This window comes from Anas acuta, chromosome 2 (genome assembly GCF_963932015.1).
Source record: "Anas acuta chromosome 2, bAnaAcu1.1, whole genome shotgun sequence".
Classification (NCBI taxonomy): Eukaryota; Metazoa; Chordata; class Aves; order Anseriformes; family Anatidae; genus Anas; species Anas acuta.
The window spans coordinates 34297384-34311814 of record NC_088980.1 but is presented as its reverse complement, the minus strand read 5'-3'; the positions used below and the strand labels follow the sequence as shown (position 1 = coordinate 34311814).

The 14431-nt window shown below is 43.6% G+C and overlaps 1 protein-coding gene across 4 annotated transcripts in view; it reads right to left on the bottom strand.

Annotated features, from left to right (window-relative positions):
* PALS2 (protein associated with LIN7 2, MAGUK p55 family member) overlaps nt 1-14112 on the bottom strand; it is a 57137-nt gene extending 43025 nt beyond the window's left edge. For 2 of the 4 annotated variants that reach the window (XM_068674205.1, XM_068674206.1), the window contains exon 1: nt 13882-14112. The gene's annotated coding sequence lies outside the window, so the exon portion shown is untranslated. The remainder of the gene's footprint in view (nt 1-13881) is intronic. The other 2 variants (XM_068674203.1, XM_068674204.1) reach the window with 1 other exon arrangement.
* Nucleotides 14113-14431: the final 319 nt, after the last annotated feature.

The window sequence follows — 14431 nt, the reverse complement described above, 5'->3', positions numbered from 1 at the left end:
TGCTGAAACTCCTTTTGGAATATTCAGTTTAGAGGAATATCTAGCAGTAATTTAGCACAGTACACTGCTTGGGATTTTTTTTCCATTAATATTATTTTCATAAAGCAAGCTTACTGATGGCATCAAGGATTTCTCCAGAGAAACTAGCCATTGTAGTAAAAAGCATCGACACTTGATTCCACAAGAAGGAATCTGTGTTCAATGACTAAAGCAGCTGAAACATGAAAGAAGCTTTCTCAACTGCAGAAATGCTGGCAGAGTGTCTGTATTTCTAAACGTGCTGTCAGGATTTAAACACCACATCACTTCTCTGCGTAAGTTTTCAGGCCCAGAGAAGCCAACTTTCACGCAGAAGAATCAACATTTTCCTTTTAACAGTACAGAGACTGGTCTGAAAAGACCTCCCGTCAGCAGTTGTCCAAAAATAAGCCAAGTCTCTGTATTTAAAACTTAATTTCTCAAATTCATTAGTAGCTTCCTGTCCAGCACAATGGACATCAAAGGCTATGAAGGAAAAAGATACAATCAAGCATGCATCACATCAGCTAGACACAGGATTAAATTATGGCTGAAAGGGCTGAGAATTAAAAAGTCTAGAGGATATTTTTAACAGATTGTAATTACTTGTAACTTACAAATTCAATTACTTAAATTTCACATATGCTCAGAATTGTGATTTTTTTTGTGCGCACGCTAAATAGAATCACGGAATCATACATAAAGGTTGGAAAAGACCTCCAAGATCATCTGGTCCAACCATTCATTGCATACTGAACAAGTTGAAGCAGAGTACACCAAGGTGCACTGTAATTCCCTGCATCATGTGCCTGTTACACCATTTTTGCTGTGACAGTACCAGTAAACGCATACTGGGGCTCCATATAACTGCTCTTGACCTATGTTACACACATACGCTGGACTACAAGAATAGAAAGAAGTGTAAGAAGCAAATGGACATGCAGACATCCAAAGGTAAGACTGGGCACTTCAAATTTTCAGATTTTCACTCTAAGCGATAAATGGAGTTTGATACCAATGGATTTTGCACCTCATTAAACACATGAGGTGTCAGTCTTCTCTGATCCTACAGGTAGCGAGTTCAAGTAAAATTAAGCATTATCGAATCCACTGACTGCCTCAGGACAAACAACATCCCTGAATTACCTACGGTTGAATCTAGAATGCTAACAGCAAAACTAACGCAGCACAGTGTCCTATAATCTTTGAGGAAGGGAAACAGATTCCAGGGAAGACACATACTAAAATAAAAGCACCCAAATCAAATTTTAGAGATCCATTACTTCTGACACCTAGTACAAAGATGCTTCTAACAGAAAGGCTGGCTGAATTTCATCTTTTGAAGGTTTTGTTGGATAATACTTTGGGGAGGGGTGGGAAACACATCAATTCAGGATCATCTTAGTGTCATTTCTGTACGCAGCCTAGGACTGAAAGAGTGCTTCCAATGTGCTGGAAGGGGCGGTGCTCAGATGGGACTGCTGCCTGCTCCACCTGTCACGTATACAGCCTGGCACTTCGGTCTGAAAGATGACATTATGCTGGCTGCTCAGGTCCCCAAGAGCTGAGCAGGTTCAACTTGCCACTCATTGTACTGTCATTTCACACTACTGCCTCAAAAAGTTCTTTCTTTTTGTAGATAAAAAGTAGACAGTATTACAGGGAAGTGGGATTCACGTCGGAGGCATGTATTCTTGCTGAAGTATTACTGAAAAGATTGTACATTCAGCTGCAAGCAAGTCAACAGTCCCAACGACTTCAAAATTAAGGTATCCACTAAAGTTGTTTTGGGGAATTACTGCAGAGAAAAAGAGCAAAAAGGAAGGAAGTGACATACTTGAATGAAAGATTCATTCTGAGGCTTATAATCAGATACCCTGCAAAGTAGCTGACAAGAGGTATTTGCATATGTTTAACTACAAAGCGTGAAATGTCACATAGTATAACTCTTGACTAACCCTCTGTGAACAAAGGTCATTCTTTCTCATAACATGCCCAATAAAATGTTTTCAACTATCCTTCCATTCACTGCCTTTTTCTGTTCACCCAAGAAAACACTGCTCCTGTTTTCTAAGTATACCCAAATGTTTAAAAAAAAGAGTGGAAACTAAAATCAAAATGGCTTCTTAGCTGCATTAAAAGGATGAGTAGTTTGATTCAAACAATCTGTGCTATAGACATTTAGAGATCGGCCCAACACGTTTAAATTCTGCTTTAAAAGATGGCCAGAGTCTACAGTCCTGATGACTCTTCACTTCTGTTGCCTCTCTTCACCCAGTTAACTCACTCAGAAGCTGCCAATGAACTCTAAAAACTGTGCAATAAAAGCTTTAGCAGAACTCTTAATTTTGATCAGAGATAACCAAGTATAGTAACTCCAGATTATACAACCTGAATTTTATTATGCATTCAACATCTTCAAATGCATGAGAGTGGTTTTGGGCATCATTTGAAGAGACAGTATTCAATCTACAGCTAGCAAGAATTTTTACTACTTCCCCTGCCCCATTTCTATACAAGTACATGCACGCTACACTTTATCTCAATTTTCTTCCCAGAGATTTGCTACTTCACCAAGAGAAAAAGACACCTCTAGTCAGTCCTTACTTTCAAGATAACAGAAGATCAAACTATAGCTATTTTTGAGAATGGAAGTTAGATGTAACATTGTCACTTCTGTCAGCAAAAAATAGCAATAGTTAGGGGAAGACCTGCCCTCCTGGTGCAACTTGGGATAAAAAAAAAAAAAGTTGCCCTACTTTTTTCTGAGCTCAGCTGTTGCATTACTTCTAAAACAAAACAAAAAAAAGACTATTTGCTTTTCCCAACACAATCAAAATCCCAAAGAGAATCTCAAGAAGCCTAACAAGTTCTTGATAATGTAACTACTCCTACATTTATACACTCATCAACTTATGTCAAGGCTGAGAACTTGTACGTTCCACTTATCCCAAACCAGGGGTTTGCCAGTGACTATACTTCTTGTTCAAAGTTAATAAAGTCACCTTGAAAAAAAAATTAATATTTTTAATCATTTATTGGGGCACTGCTTCTTTATTGCCCCTCGAACTGACTGATGAAGGGATCAAACACAAGAACCTTGACTTCTGCCAACAAGTGTGGAAAGATGAAACACTGAAAAGCAAAGAGGAAAAAGCCCTTTACATCTCCCTGGATCACTGTCATCACATTTCCCACAGGTAGCACAAACTATTTCTACAGCACTGCGCCTCTGTTCTGTGCAGCAACCACTGCTTGAGTTCCAAGATCTTGTATCAAGCTGACCTCACGGACCAAAATACACTTCCTACTCGCCTTTAACACAAGATAGTCTAAAGACCCAACTCCATCCTTCTCATCTGCATCGGAGGGCTAAACCAAGAACCTAGCAATAATGTATTTCCTGGTATTTTAAGAGTCACTCTGTATTACCATAAACATGGATGTGTTTTCCAAATAATAGTGATTATAGAAAACTCGAGGAATGACTGAAGTGAGTGAAAGATGAGCCAGTTGCTACAGTTTGCTGCTAGTTCTGATTCTAGATACTAGACGATGTAAAGAAGGAAAAATGATTTTAATTTAAAACTTAGCACTGTTTCCTTATAATCTCCACATTTCAACAGATTGGTTGAAAATCCGTTTCCAAGCACAGTACTGTCAGTCTGACTTGAAGGAGTATTTCTGTTGCTAATCTAGCAGTCTCCCTTCAGCTTCAGATGTCCACCCATTATTAGCACAGTGGCTCACAGGATTCTCTGATCAACCAACCCCAAACCCAAACTATTAAAATGTTCATTTAACCCCATCCCATCACATTGCATCGTTTGTGTCTACTAGAACCCCACACTGATGGCACAGGAGAGCCTTTAAAGCCACACCGAGATGTTAGCCAGGGCTAGGTCACCTTACACAGGATGCCTGTGTGGAAGATGGGATCAGAAGAAAGATGTCCCACAGCAACAGACAAATTTCTGGAGAGCAGGTAAGTATGCAAACAGGCACGTAGTCTCCAGCACTTGAAGGCTAAACTTCTTTCTCCTCTTCCATCTGGACACACCGTTAGGCAGAATGCAGCAATGGACAACAAAAATAAGTAAATAAATCTGTGAAGCATCCTGGTTAGTCTGACACGTTTCCTAAACTACGCATATGGGTAATCATTAATCTGCAAACTCACCTCTAGCTCTACTGTCAAAACAGGAGCCAGCACTGGCTCAATCCTCATAGCAGGCTACAAAGATACACGTATCACATCTCACTTATCAAGCACTCCAGAGAAAATCCATATCAATTATTTAAACAAACTAAAGAGTAATCCAGTCCAAGGATAAGAGTTTCTCATGTTTAGTCAAACAGATCTCCAGTGCACAAAGGCAGTTTACATGTGTATATCAGTCCGTGAAGTTGAGACTAGTTTTGAAATGGAAGCATCACGTAAAAGTACACAACATGAATCACATGAACAATCCATAAACTTCATCTAGTTCAGAAGGGTTTCAATTTAAACATTATCTGGACTCTAGGAGATTACTTGGGGAAAATATCATATATGCTTACTTTGTTTTTTCATTCTCCTAGACAGCTAACGGATGCGAGGCTTTTTGTTTATACACAAACATTCTGTTTTTATACACACATACGTGTATACACACATTCTTAACATATAAATACTAGACTTCATAAAAAAATCCCTCCGTATATGCACACAGAGTTTTATATGTACATAGGCACACACACACAAATCAAAAATACACATTTTTAAAGAGCATTAATGGACTGTCTGCCTGTCCAACCTGTTAAATAGCACAGCCCCCTTCAGTTCAGAGGGGTAACATCTCAACATTGAGCAGCATCACATTAAACAGGAGAAAGGTCTCAGGGTTTCTCAGGGTCTGTCTTGAGTGTAATAATAAGGATTAGGAATCTTTTTCTCACAGGCAGCCATACCCACAGCTGCTTACCCGTGGGTGGTATTTTCAGTCATCCTCTTGCCTTTACACTTGCTACTCAGTAACTTAAGAAAACATACAGAAAGAATGAATGGCAAAATGTGATTTCTTTTTTGTCCACTAGGTGGACTTTCTCCCTGGAAACTTTCAGTCTTGTGCCTTTAGGATTATCAGTCTTTCTGCTTTCTTAGTTTTCAATCCCCTCCATGAAACAATCAGATTTGAAAGCTGTTCATGTGCAGGTCCAGGACAATTACAAAAGATGTTATCTGAGTTGTGAACCATGATATGCTTCTTTATCTGGAAGCTGAATTTCAGGCTATCCAGACACCACATGCTCTGGTCCCAGCTCCTTCTTATCAAGAGATATGGACATCCAGAATAAATGTGCTGTGGCTTCTCTTCTATCTTCTTGAAAATCTACTCAGAAATAATGTTAGTATGAGCTCCTGGTAGACTCTGAATGCTTTCAGAGGTTGCACTGCATATTGGAAATAGGATATGGAGACCTTTTGACCTGATCCAGTGAAAGCTCTTATCACTTGAAAACCTTACCTTATTAAGGGAGTACCCAAATACTTTCAGGTTTGTAACAGAATCAAGTGTTACATAGCTTGGCTGCAAGACTTCATTGACAGAGCACACATAACCAGTTTTATCCATTGATGTTGCGTTTAACAATTTTTTTTTTGCATTAGCATTTAATGCTCCTGCGCTGTGAGACCAGATGCCAGCTACAGAATTAAGACAAACTGCCTCTGCATCTATTCAACAGACAGGAAGTCACGTCCTTAGACCTGAGGACACCAAAGATTTCCTCCTCCCCATTTCAAAACAGCGCTGTATTCTCAAACAAGGAGGTTCGCTTACATATTCATTTTTGTAGATTTCTCTGATCTAGTGGTTAAGTGCATAGCTACTTTTGAAACCAATTAAAATCCAATAGAAATGGGCCATTTACGTAAAAGCATTGGACTTCAGAATCAGTGTCCCATCACGGTTCACAATCATCTATCCAGAGAATTGCCCTCCTTGCTGAAGTTCATGAAGAAATATGGGAAAAACGTTTTCTTGACTGTAGTATTTCCTAAGACTTACTCTGTTTATTAAGTAAATGTTTCCAGTATTTGCAAATTAAGAAACACTACTGCTGAGTCTGAATATAACACAAGCTCCAGAAGCAGTCAAAATATCTAAAGGGGGGAAAAGTTACAGGTTAAAAAACAAACAAACAAACAAAAAAACAAATGTAAACGTAGCCTTTAAAATGCAAGTATCCTTAGTTATACCACTCTAGTAATAAGAAACAGTGGAAAGCATCAAAAGTGATCTGAATTTTGAAGTAATTACAGAAAAATAAAACTCAATGTATTAACTCACCCTGAAGGAAAAAAAAAAAAAAAAAAAAGTAATCTAATTCAAACTAGTCTATGGCTGTCCAGAGAGATTACCTTCTGGAAGTACAGTAATTACATTTGTAAAGTAAAATCACTTACGCCTGGGGTGGGGAGGCCCAAGGGATTTTTTTTAAATTTGAAATGTCTGAAAGTTTCATAATGATTTGAAGACTGAGAGAATAATTTTGTATACGAGAGTACACATTCTGAGTAATGGCCCCTTTTGGTGGTGGTAATCAGATCTGTGTAACTGGCAAGGCTGCAGAAAACCAGATGTCAAGTAGCAATGGCCACACAGTCCCACTTACCCACAGAGTCACTGGGCATTCTAAGCTAAGGAGCAGTGTTTAGGGAACTTCTCACAAAAGCACTTCTTGCCAAATTTGTAATTAGACTAATCCTTACAATTCCAAAGAAAACCTCCTACTGGTTTCACTGAAAGTTTCTCTACAGGGTTTTGTCAGTACCTTACAAATGAGATTACTTTAAAACAAATAAAAGCAGTATATTCTTATGAGCTCTAGCTTGCCTAATAGGCCGCATAAAGCATTTTAACCCAACGACATATCCAGTTATAGCAAGACCAAATAACACCATTCCAACAGTCCCACTGTGACACAGAACTGTCCCAAACTGTTCCTGACCTGCAGTAGCACAGAGCCTGACTGAGGACTGCACAGGGAGCTAGGTAAGAGCTAGATACTTGCTGTGCTGCTGTATAGTTAGGCGGTGCTGCTTCCAGAGCTATTTGCCAAGATTTGGCAGTTAAACGTGCACCCTTCAATTCAGAGCTGATAAATTCCCTTCAACAGTAAGCTCGCGTGCTTCCAGGAAACGGCAAAACAAAAAAAGGTTCCAGCAAACGGACCGCAGTGACTTCCCGAGCAACTGACTGTGCGGATGGGAGACTCCTTTTATGATGCGTTTATGAGGCCGGGACTTTGCGCAGTCCAAATGCTGGCTCCAGCAGGATTTTTCAGTGCACGCAGCTCGCTCCCAGGGCCGGGAGCCCCGCACAGCCGCTAGAGGGAGCGGGCTCGCCGCGTTTCCAGCCGCAAACCGGAGCGGCTCTGCTCCCTGCTCCCTGCTCTCGTGCTTCATGCTGAGAACTTTAAATAAGCCAACCACCACCCTGCCGGACCTCTCAGCACCCCAAACCTCTCGCCTTCACACCGGTGAATGCACGTCCAGTTGCTCTCCCGTTCCAGTAGCTCGGGCTGCTAAAGGTGCCTTGATCCCTAAGACCTGTAACTTGGGAGGATCTTTTGCCTATGTAATTAGGTGCAAACATTAAGAGGCAATACAGCAGCCAGTCCAGTGCTGTCCAGCCCCTTTCCTGATGTTTTTTCTAGTGCATTCACTGCTTGTCCTCGAAACTGCCCAGCCATTCCTCCCTCTCTGCAAGGGCAACAAGGAACAGACGCGATCCCTGCAGCAGGGTGAGGCGCTCACCCATCAGTCAGAGCAGCTCAAGTACAATCATGATCTCTGTCTGACCAGAACAGATGCTACAGAAGTGCTGAGTGAAACACACTAATGCTGGCTACCAGTTTATCTTGCGTCCCAAAAGACAGCGCCTCCAATTTCATCCATCTTACCACCGCTGAGCCAAGACACCTATGAGATGATCACAGAGCTAACGTCAGAAAAATTAGGTGGACAACTTCTCACACAACAGCTTCATGCCAAGTTTAAATCTCTGCAGCAAATATCCCCCCCTGGAGAAAGCTAGGAAAGAATGAAAGAAAAAGCACAAATCAAGCACTGCTCACCCCAGGCTGCTCTGCCTTACCAAATCTAGCATAAGCAGCAAAACTGTACCAGTAGATCGGCAAAGAGCACTAAGTATCTGCATGATTTGCAGTCAGATGACTGCCTTCCAGTCACTCTATAAACATTAAGTTTCAATTAACAGTTTCTCCCGGCCAGCCTGTTCTTTACCAATGAATGCATAAATTGAACTTTCAATTGTTAATTACACATCTCACTCCCGCACTTCTACTGACACCAAGAAATGCAAGTGTAGATGTAAGAAGCAGTGACTACAGTTAACAGCAGCCAAGTAATTTCTGTCCAGCAACGCTATACTTTGCTACAGCACAGCAGTTTGCAATGCTGTAAGCCAGAATTGCTCAGAAAGGTGAAAGAAACTTTTCACCCATTTCATTCACTCGACTGCAGCTTGTCTTCCCAGCTTTAGAACTTCTGCTGTATAAGCACTTGCATCTTGCCAAAAAGACTTCTGTAAACTTCAACAGTGGATCAGGAAAGGCATGGGGAGGAATTTTAATAAGGAGATATGTGAAGGCTGACTTACCAATTGGCCACTGACTTGTGAAAAAAAATAAAGCAATGTCATATACGAAGTTGTTGAGATGTTTGAAATACAGCATATATGAAACCTCTCACATCATAGTTACATAGGCATCTCCAAAAATAACATTGGTAACAAACATGGAATCATTTAAAAACAAACAAACAAACAATGGAAGGAAGAAAGCAATAACATAGTTAGAATGGCTGACACATTTTTCTTTCATTCCCCTAGAGACTTATTTGAGTGCTCTCCCATACTGTGTTATTAGCCCTAAGAAAAACCTTTACCCTCTCTGTTTACCTCGGTCTATTTACCCTCAATCTACTTTCCTGTATCCTGTTTAGGTATTTAAAGCAGTATCACTTTAACTTTTCATTAATGCACATTTGACCAGTGGGTGGAGATAAAGCTTTAATTAGAAAGCTAAAAACAAACTATTTCAGTAGCTGCTCTTACTATAGAAGCAATACTTGAATGCCAACGCTATCTCAGCAAAGAGGCTTAAATGAACTGATCTGAAAAGGAAAAGTAAAGCATTTTTTTTACTTCCTAATTTTCATTATTTTAACAGTATTTTGACAAAACATTTGGACTCAAAAAGTGAAGGCTGAAGTTGTTTGAAATCAACAGTTGTGTCTCCACCTACTGGAAAAGTGAATTTAGCTGAAATACTGATCCTTTAATTTGGATATGCGAAGACTAGAAGAGTAATGTGTTAGTGCAATACGCAAAGAACTGGTTCCTTCTTTTTTCCCCCAAGAGTTTGTGAAAATTACTGACTTTCCCCACCGTCAGCATGGATTTTTGAGGTTCCTATTCTCAAATGGTTGCTTGTCAGCAGGCAAAACTAGTCAATACATTTAAAATAGCAGAACCAAGTAATTTCTTAAATAACATTTATTGCCAATAAATCTGAAAAGCCATCCAATTTTAATACCTTACTAATTTCCACCATGCTTTCATGAGACCTAGACACTGGAATGAGTTCTTTAGATAACCAACACGGGTAAACCCACCGAATGGTTGCTAATGTCAAGTATTCTCAAAATGTAACACCTGTTTGTTTTGTTGGATTTTGTTTATAAGCCAAAGAGTTCTTGGAAATAATAAAACATGAAGTAAAGGTAGAGAAGGTTCCATTTACAAATTTTTCTTATTTAATACAAGTTGTAAATTTACTCACTATCATTTTAAAGACACTAATCAACCCAAAATAGGAATTTAAATGCTTTGATAAGGAAAAGCACCTCTTCCAACCTCTCTTTTTTTGCCTCCATTATTCTTGTAAGAATGGCATCAGACATAATTAAATAATTCAAGCTAGCTTTATTCTGAAAAAAGGCAATTTTTAAGCCAGAAAATAGCATATTCACATCACTATGCCTCATTAATCCCCCTGCAAAGGACAACAGTTTGCTCTAGTATAACCTGAGCGTAACTGCAGATGGTTAGTAATAATGACCAGGAAATCAAAGCCAATCTTAAACACGATCTAAACTTCTCCCCCTACATCTGAACCTGAACCATCATTCTGACATTCTGCTGAACTCAGACTGTAAAGACTTTATTCACAGCTGTACGGAGCCGGCCAAAACCACCTACTGGTCCAGCTATTTGACACTGCCTTCTCCTAGCTAGCGCATGCACAACTGAAATCTTAGATCAGTTGTGAGCTCTGAAACAATCATTGTCTACTACTCGTCCTGTGACAGAAAAGTCACGCTGACACCTCCATGCCCACGAAAACAAACCGTTACATTCCTCTTAGTGTTTGTGGCCCGCACTTCTGTACTTCTAGCTGCCTCTCACATGCAAGCCTGAAGGAAACTCACATTTTGCCCTGTACCCTTTGCGAGTTTCTTCTGTTGCAGAGGACGCTAAAACCACTTTCCCCTAACACCCTCGCTCTTAATCCCATGATCGTATTCTACATGCTTCCACACAAATGACCCCAACATCATCCGTGCTGCTCCAGTTGTAGGATATTTCTAAGAAGCCTGTTTTTTTTTAACCACATTTACAAGGCCAAACCCATTCCAGTTTGCCATAGCGCTGAGTTTATAGATTACATACTGTGTGCTGCATCCCGCTACAGTAACCTGTTTTGCCTGTTAAGAAAGGCTTCTCCCCACACCTCACCTCCTCTGTTGGCTCCCCCTTCCACAAAAGATAAATATGACCATCTCATTCAAGGCCAACTGTCCACCCTATCGTATGCCTTCTGCAACAAATGCTCGCTCCCCATCTAGTAGCATGATCAGTCAATTCCCTCAAACCCGGATGAGTCAATTTTTATCCATCTTCACCTTAAACACAGAGCACAAGAGACAATATCATTTAGACCCGTGTGAATTTGTTGTTAGCCTTTGGATCTTAGGACAGCTTAACTTACTCCACATCTAAATGGAGACTGCAACACCTAAAGCCCTACTATAGGCATTACCATGACCCTAAACACATACCTGCCTCATAAGTAGAAAGAAATCCCCCCCTTTTCAACAACATGAAGAAAGCTTCACTGGTGTACAGATCAGTGTCCTGCACAGCGTACCAGAGGGCACTCACAAGAGCCTGCAATGGTCATCAAGTCAGCACTTGGACTCGCTTAGAGCTGCAGCACGAAGCATGGTTTTGAAGGGCACAAAACTTTTTCTAAAACTGCACTGAAACTGTAAGTAATTTCTACAAATAAACACATTTAGAAAAACAGTGTGATTCAGGGACTGAGTCACTGTATGAGTAGACTCATACTGAAGGCTCTTTTGCCTGTCATTATGGCACTACAAAGTTTTCCCCATATCACTGACCCTTCTTTCCACACATAGAAATACCCAACACAAGGACCCAATCTCAAGCTGGAGCTTGGTTCTGATGGAAGAAGCTGAGTTTTTGAGGACAATGCTCAATCACACCCTTGAAAGCTCAAAATAAAGCCTGCCAAATTATTTGGTAGGTTATTTGCTTTTCCTGCTTTTACTGTGGTTAAACATCAACTAAGATTGCCAAAAGTATTAAGTTAGATTGTCTAGATTTCTGTTCCTTTTTATCTCCCCGAGGTGTACGCTTTAAAAAAGAACCATCCTAAAAATTGTGTGTGTCTTTTTGTTTGGTTTTGGAGATTCATCCTCTCTGTCAGACCTCTTTTGTATCGGCGAGGAACACTTTCACTACTTTCTCCATTATTTCTATTTTACGTAAAAAATCCATATGTGATTACAGCATGATTTAAGTGCACAGCTTCCATTATTTGTTTAAAGAGAGAAAAGCAATGAGAGGTAGTTCAAGAAAGGTCCAATTGCACATATGTTGCAACAGCTTTTCAATCATTTTGGAGACTTCTGGCATGCACAGTTAGCCCACTAATATAGCAGCAGAACAGACACCATTCCACATAGCTGCGATGGTATATCTGTCAATAATTTCCATATTAAGTAGCTCTTGACAAGCCAGGCTGAAGCAGCAGTGATCCATAGGATCTCAAACGCACGCAAGCACACAGAATTCAGAGAAGCTGAATATACGCAGTTTGGGGTCGGATGCTGAAGGTTCCATAAAAAATAATAATGAGGAGGGTAGGAAAGTGTCTCACATAGGCAAGAGATGGAAATAAAAGCCTAACGATGGTAGCAGCCTTAGGATGACACCATGCCTCGGTACTGCAGATTTCCCAAAGCAATATGGATCTCAGGTAATCTATATAGTGCAATCCTTCAAGAACAAAATCAGGAGAGCGAGATCATCAAGTCCAAACATTTCAAGGGAGGAAAGAGGAAATTAAAGATTTTTTTCTGAAGAGTCGTTTAAAAATCACACTGCGATTAGCTCGAACCAGGCTCCAATTGTCAGCATTTTGGTTAAATGTGAATTTACTGCCCTTTCGAGAGGAATTTCGTGACAAACGTTGCACGGACCAGCCACATCGCAAAGTGTTCAGAGCCAACCACCTCAGCAGAAATAAAGGGAAACATTATGATGCTGCTGTCAACTCAACCAGCTTAACAGACACTAGCTGTTCAGAAGCAGTATGCTAAGATTTGTTCAAAGCCTCCTTTAGTCCGACAGCTATTTATAGCCGCCTAGCCTCTCTACAATTTCTCACAGTCCCTCCTCCTCCCAAAGCCAAGTCGGGGAAGTTTAATGGATGTAATCCCGGGCCTTGTGCCGCAGGATGGTCAGGAGCTCTGCAACTCTCCTCCGGCGATCCCCTGTGCAGCAAGACCAGGAATAACAACGAGAGCATGGTCTAACCTACGCGGGTGCCACATAGGCGAGATAAACCTTATCTCCGCTCCTTCACAACGAACTCATTTTTCCCCTGCCAGCACGGTGACAGTAACGAACCACATAAGCCTCGGAGATGATGAGAAAGGTGCCTTCCTCCTGGCCACAGCCAAGACCCTAAAACAACTGCCCTGAAAGCCAGCAGCGAGGCTGCCCAAACCAGCCCCCCCCCCCATCCCCTCCACGCAGAGCACTCGCACCCAGGCGGGGGGCAAACTCCTCCCGACCACGTTTTCTCCCCTCTCCCAGCTGGGAGGCAGACGGAAGGGGAGGGATGACTTCCTCGGGAGGGGAACGGCCGGGGAAAGGCCGGGGCAGAGATCAAGAGGGGAGGAATCAGCCCCGGGCAGCGGGGATCATCCCCGAGGGGGGGGGGGGCACGGCGGGGCTGGGGGGGGGGGGGGGAAATAATCCCACAAAGGGGAGGGAGGGAGGGGAGGTAATCCCCGGGGGGAGATAATCCGGGGAGGGGGGGGAGATAATCCCACGAGGAGGGGGCTGGATAATCCCGGGGAGGGGGAGAGGGGAGGGGGACCCGATAATCTCCAAGGGGGGGGGGGGGAGAAAATACGGGCAGGGGGTGGGGAAGGGGGGATGAGGAGCGGGTCTCCCGGGGAGGAGGAGGAGGAGGAGGAGGAGGAAGGAGGGGGGGGGTCAATCCTCGCCCCGGGGGCACCGAGCCCTCTCCCTCTCCCCCGGCCCCGCCGCTGCCATGTTCGCTGCCCTGCAGGCCCGCCCGCTGCCGGTACCTGCGGGAGGGAGGCAGGGAGGGGAGGGCAGGGCAGGGGGGGGGCGGCTGTGCCCGCCTCACACCACACACAGACACACACACACACACACACACACACACACACACACACACACACACGCGGGGCTCCCCCCTCACACCGCACGCCCCCCGCTGCACGCCACTCACCGGCTCCCGCTCCCCTCCCGCTCCTCCTCAGCGGCCGCCGCTACAGCCCCATGGGCGGGCCCGGCCGCGCGAGGCGCCGCTTGGCGAGGGCACGGCGCGACCGCGAGCGCGACCCCGAGGAGCCCGACCCCGAGCTGCGGCCGCCACCGGCCCCGTCCCCGCCGCTCTGCGCCCGCCTCGGCGCGCGCCGCCGGCCTGCCAGCAGCACGCGCTCCCGCTCCTCCTCCCCCGCCCCCTTCGCCTCCGCGGCGCGCGCCACCCGGCCTCCGCGGCGGCAACGGCGGCGGCGCGCGAGCACCTCCCACAGCCCCCCCCCCGCCCTGCTTCCCGCCCAGCCGTGTGTGTGTGGTGCTGGGGGGGGTGTGGGGGGGGTGTGTGTGGTGGGGGGGGGGTGTGTGGCACCGTGTCTGACGCCCTGAGTGTGAGAGAGGGGGTGTGGGAGAGCAACTCGAGGTGTGGCAGGGTGGGTGTGTGACGGGTGTGTGCCCCGCGGGGGTGTGTGTGTGTGTGTGTGTGTGTGTGTGTGTGTGAGGGGGGACTCTGTGAGTGT